The 5,904-nt window shown below is 40.6% G+C and overlaps 1 pseudogene; it reads left to right on the forward strand.

Annotated features, from left to right (window-relative positions):
• The first annotated feature begins 3,213 nt into the window (after positions 1 to 3,213).
• Positions 3,214 to 5,904, forward strand: part of LOC149047101 (uncharacterized) — a 4,171-nt pseudogene continuing 1,480 nt past the window's right edge.

Below are 5,904 nucleotides of genomic sequence, written 5' to 3' on the forward strand. Positions count from 1 at the left end.
TATGCTCTGGAGTTTTGTAATTTCTGTATCGAATTCTGTGAAAAGCCTAGTCGTATAACATTTTTAATACACGTTTTTGCTGGATTATGTACTGGTAAAGTCACGTTAAGTTATTGGATGCTGCAAAATACCGGACAAAACGTCCAGGAAATCGATGCAGCAAAAATGTATCGATGTAATTTTAAAAAACGCTCAGTGCCCGATTGATCAAAGAACAAAGGCGATAAGTGCTGTGCAGTCGAGCTGGCAAACACAATTCTGACCAAAATTCAATCATTTTTTTTTTCAGTTCATGTGATACAGTCTGTCATTCAATGGGGGAAGAACCCTGTCGTGGTGGTTAAACGACAAGATGACAATGTCAAAAGAAGCAACCCCCAGAACCCAAAGGAAGAATCGAAATCATCAACTAAAAGGAAATCACGTCAAGATGTAAAAGAGGATAGAGAGCTTGTGAAGAAACTTAAAGAAGATAATGCGATAGCTGTGCGAACCGATCGTCAACAGAGTGAGCTACGTGCGCTAAATGCAGGTACAGTATATTAAAATTTAATATAACAATAGCTTCGGCAAATATTTCAGTATAAGCGAAGAAAACGTTCAGAACTCTATAAAAGTACAAACCTGTCTTTGATCAAGGATTTGGGGATTTCCTGTAATTATTTATTTTCACATGGCTGAATTTCTCGTAGCAGTCAAATATGAGGCTTTTATAGCATTCCATGTAAAAGGAAAATTCTGTGTTCGAGTTCTATTCCCACCATACGTATGCATATGTCAGATTTCTTAGCATGAAAGAACTACTAGGATTTCCTCGTTCATCTCAGAGTTACCCTCAGCATCTAATTCGCCGGGTGGAAAGAGCCAATGTCGTATCTAAAAACACAGCACGTCGACTAATAACCAAGGCGGGGGGTCTGGAACTTGAACCACTAAATCTGTTGTACATGTACACAGCGCACTGGTTTTTGTGATGCATCCAAGACCGGTTTAACAGGTTCCGTGTTCATATTGAGCTGAGCGCGCGAACGATTAAAAAAAAAAATCATGGAACATCGTTAGATAAATTTCTTATTAGACATTTTTGTGCGGTATTGCTGTACATTTGTACTCGTCATTTTTATTTTCACTTACCCTTCGGGCTGGCCAAAATACTGCAAGACTCTTAGAAGTATACGGCGATACTACACACTAAAATTTGTTCAAGATATATATCGTTGTGTTTTCATTTTAGCCCGTTTTAACAAAAATGTCTTACAGCTGAATGTAAAAAAGGCACATTGGAGTTATGCACATATAATTATATTAAAAAGGCCAGTCACTCCTTCTGCATTTTTCTTATAATTTGTTTCAAAGCTTGAGAAACTTGAAGGTTCGACAGCCATCAATGAGGCAAAAATAAAATGCGGTCTTTGATGCAAGTCGTACTCCGTTCAACTTGACAGAAAGACGGCAGGAAAAATATCATTTTTCAAAACAAGTATTTTTGTGACAACGACAGTATTTGCGCTTTGCTAAATAATCGCTTTTAATTTACCTTAAAGAACTTTTATTATAAATTTAATAACGTCCTTCAATCAGGTTATAGTGTCAGAATTTCCACGTTATCCGACTTCAATGAGGTAACACCATACACGGTGTCCCACTCAGCAATCCTGTAAAACAGCGGATATTTAATTTAAATTGTTACTTTTATATTGAAGTTTAAAAGTTTAGTTGTATGTACGCATGTGTTTGTAAACTGTCTTTTATATATAGCCCACTTCAATGCATGTCAAAGAAAGAGAGGAACCGGAGTTAAGGGAGTAAAAACGTTAGAGAACTTCTCTACCAAAGAAGCTGCAAAATGTTTACCTGAACCTACAGGCTCTATTCTGACCGTATCAAATGACGATGAACAGGATCAATATGACGCGCGGACGCAATTGTTTCTGAGAAGTAATGTCGCTATTCTATGACTTTTGTTATAGTGTACATTAGTTTATGTCACAGTCGTTTGTTTATTTCCTGGATGTGATTGCTTATTGCTACACTTACGAACTGTTCAGAGAAGGGCGAATAAGCTAGGTTTGGTAAACCTTGATAGTTTTTGATTTTCGACTAGACGACGTATTACAGCGAATAGTTTTTAATTAAATGTGAAATGTCTTGGAAATAAAAGTCAATAAACATCTATTTACCAGATGCCTTCAAGAGTTCAATGCAACCTGTTCTTTTATACAGTGCTATATAATAAGTTGACCATGAACCTGCGAAGATTAACGACTTGATCAGTCAAAAAATCAGTTTCACAACGCAGCAGATGGCCACTAGGATACATTGACTAAGAAACTATTTAAAGAAAATTTTAGGACCTAGGCGACCTAGTGTTTTTCATTTACAGTGAAAGTGATGACTTTGATATCGATAGTCCATCAGCTACAGCTGTCCCAGCTGACTTGGAAGAGGAAGACTGCGGTGGAGAAATAATAGAACGCGGTTCTGTTGAGTTCGAAGGCGGGAAAAGCGAAGTCCCTACCTCAAATGACGAAGACGACACTGAGGATCTTACAGCTGATGATCTGATATCCTGTACTGTGTAAGTTTTACCGATATGAACTTTGTTGCTTTTGTTATACCCGCATTGGATGAATGCATGTGTTTCATTATCACAGCGCACAGTTCTACTGACAGCCCACAATACCTTACTAAATATAGTCTGTAAAAGGTTACAATTGCCCAAGGTAAAATTTAATCTAACTGTTTTTTCTTTGTTGGGCTCCCCAGATGCGTAGAGAGGGCTCATCCATTGGCCGAAAGGTTAATAAACTAATCAAAGAAGGAAATATTCTCGAGGAATGACTATTTTACAAGTATCTCAATGACACAACATCATTTGCCATGATCGACTCAAGCAAAGCGTCAGATTTCCATTGGGATCACGAGGTCTGTGAGTTTTTTGAAACTATAAAGTACCTAGGTGGTCAAAGAACGCGAAATTTTCTTCGAGGCCCAGGATCTCATAGCACTGGACGTGGAGGAAAAAAGCAGTTCATGACCTTTGCATATTTCAATCTCTGTGGTCCATCCCAACATGTTTCTAATCGCTGTTAGGTAGGTTATACAACAGACAGTGGGATAATTAAACCCCATTTGCAATCCTTTCATGTGTTTTCTAGCCATCCAAAAGCCGACATTAATTACTTGGTGAGCAGTGATCAAGTCCAAGTTATAGGAGTCTCACTTGCTATGGACGGGACAGCCCTTAAGCCAGAACTAGAATTCGATACCAGGCAGAAAAGGATCATTGGGTTAACCTACAAAGTTGACTGGAATTATGTTTGCGACAACCCTGCTCCTAAACCGGACGAAATAAAAGCGAATCTAATTACGAGTGCCGAAGTTACCTTTATGACGACCGTAGACAATAGCTCCACGATGCCAGTTGGTGTCCATTACCATCCAAAGTCAGTATCTGGAGAGGACATTCTATCGCAAATGTTTGGGATGGCAAAAACTGTTCAAGTCTGTGATCGATGCTTAAATAAACAGCCTGCGAAGAACCACATTGTTACACATAATACTTCGCAGTGCAACAGTACCAAATGCGACAGATGTCTTAAATTGAAAGCTGTTTGTCAAAAATGTCAACGGAAGGGTCATTTCTCTTATCTGCCTGCACTCAGATGCTGCGAATCCTGCCTAGAGGAGTCAGTGCAATGTAGAAAAGTTGCAGTCCTGGCTGTTGTTACAGACTGTGAGGAGTGCAATAAGCAGGCCCTACTTGAAATCGAAAAGATGTCTGAAAACAACACAATGCCGCCGGAACTTCTTCTCCTGACACCACTTCCTGACGTTGTTCACATCGGTAAAAGTCTCAAATGCAGCTGGTCGAACTGGTTCATAGATCTGAATGGACAAATGTCTAATCTAGTATTAATCTGCACGTTGAGAGACTCAACAGATTCTGATGTCCGCAAACTGCTAAGAAAGATGCTCACCTTGGAATGCGTACGAAATAAAGATAGGATGGCAGTGGAACCAATAGTGCGTCTTACGAGGCCTGAGGTGATAGAAGTGTTGAGTAAGTTGTCGCTTGTGGTACACACGCTGGTTCCGGAAAAGTATAGATTTTGGACCTCTAATCAACAAGGGGTTTGTTGCCATCCTGTTGCCATCTGCCCGGGACCTTTTGGCAGTATTTTGACCCTTGATTACGACTTTAACATCTCTTGCTCTCGACTGCTCAGGATAAGGCTTCACCAACCAGCTGATGTAGCAGAGGTGCAGAATGGGCTGAAAGATTCGAGAGATTTATGTTTCAGCAGAGGTGTAGTCTATATAGCAGAGCGCGGTAACGCGTGCATAAGATTTGAAGACCTCCATGGAAAGGTTAGGCTAAACCCCAACTCTCTACGCTCACGTGCTGATTTGGAGAGAACACTAAGTGACTACAATCTGTCAATTGATGGAACCGTCCCTATTTTATGAAAGCGTCTTTCTCAGCACTTGATGCAGCTAGAAGCCAGGGTGACGAAGAACATGTTGCAAACTAATGTACCGCTTTCGAAGCCCGCAGCTGTATGTGTGGCCAGCGACGACTTGTTACTGTGTGCTTACGATGGTCACTGAGTTGTTTATCAGATTCAGCTGGAACGGAATGGGGTTACAATAAACGGAAAGTTACGGAAACTAATAGCCTATCCAGAGGGTATTCATCACTTGGAGTCGATTGCAAAATCTGATTCTTCAGTTGTTTACTTCGCTGCGGCAAAAAGTCCCCATTGTGACGGTGGCCTGTACTGTTTTAAACACGGAGCGAGCCTATAAATGAAGGCTGAGCGGCTCAGCCCGTCAATCACAAATTGGAATACTCTGCTCTGATTGGCTTATTCACCCAGGCGTGTCGTACTCCCGCGAAATTCGCACGAAGTAATTTTTCAGGCGACCGCACAAGGGAAGGTTTTTCGCTTGTTTGCTTCTCGGCTTTGTGAAAAGGTAAGCGAAAACATTCAAGAGTGTGCCCTTCTTCCGCTTTACATTCTACTGTAACTTTACAGCAATGATTATTTTTGGTGATCCTCTGAACTTTGAAGGTGGCAAAGTCTAAACTTTTCCCACATTTACAAACACAATCATTTCCGTCAATAAAATGTCTAAACAAGCGTTCGAGGGCAGATCCGCACACTAAATAAATTTCGTCATTTTCTCGGCTCTCGCTATGCAGCTGGGTCTTGATGTAGCTGTCCTGGAACGATTCTGGGGGCGAGCTTACGTTTGTCTCCTCTTCGATTACTGACTGCATACTATCAAAGTCCACAAAGTGTGCAGTTTCTAAACCATTTGCCTCGGTTTTGGCATTATGTACAAGCCAGTTATCTACTAAAATTTCCATAAAACGAGCGTTTGCTGCAGGTACGAGTTTGTTATCCAAATGCAGCTCTTTTTTGATGGATGCAATTTTCATCTTCAGCGACTCCAGGCGGCCTTCTTCTTCTTTGTTTAACTCTATTTTGAAGTCGTACCTGACCTTTTTAGCCTTTAAAGACTCTTTCTTTTCTTTGTAGTACTCAGAATTTCGGATTTTTTTGTTCTGAATAGAACAGTTTGGAGGTGCATTTGCACTATGGCGGCCCAGCATGGTCGCAAAACGTATACATACGAACACATAACTTCTGTTTGTTTTGTTGTTTTACTTTCCCGCCGCCAAAACTCAAAGTACAAGCCTCACTATCGTACAGAACCTACAGGCATGCTCAAGTTATAGAAATAGATGATCTTTATGATTGCAGGCCCATTTTCTCAACGGAGGACATGCGTTCATCGATCTTGAGCGCCCGCGAAATTTGAATTTTCTCCGAACGGGAAGGAAGTTTTCGCTCGTTTCTTGAGTTTTTTGTCTAAGAACGACATTTAAGACACTCT

Source organism: Pocillopora damicornis, chromosome 4, assembly GCF_964200805.1.
Source record: "Pocillopora damicornis chromosome 4, jaPocDami1.2, whole genome shotgun sequence".
Taxonomy (NCBI): Eukaryota; Metazoa; Cnidaria; class Anthozoa; order Scleractinia; family Pocilloporidae; genus Pocillopora; species Pocillopora damicornis.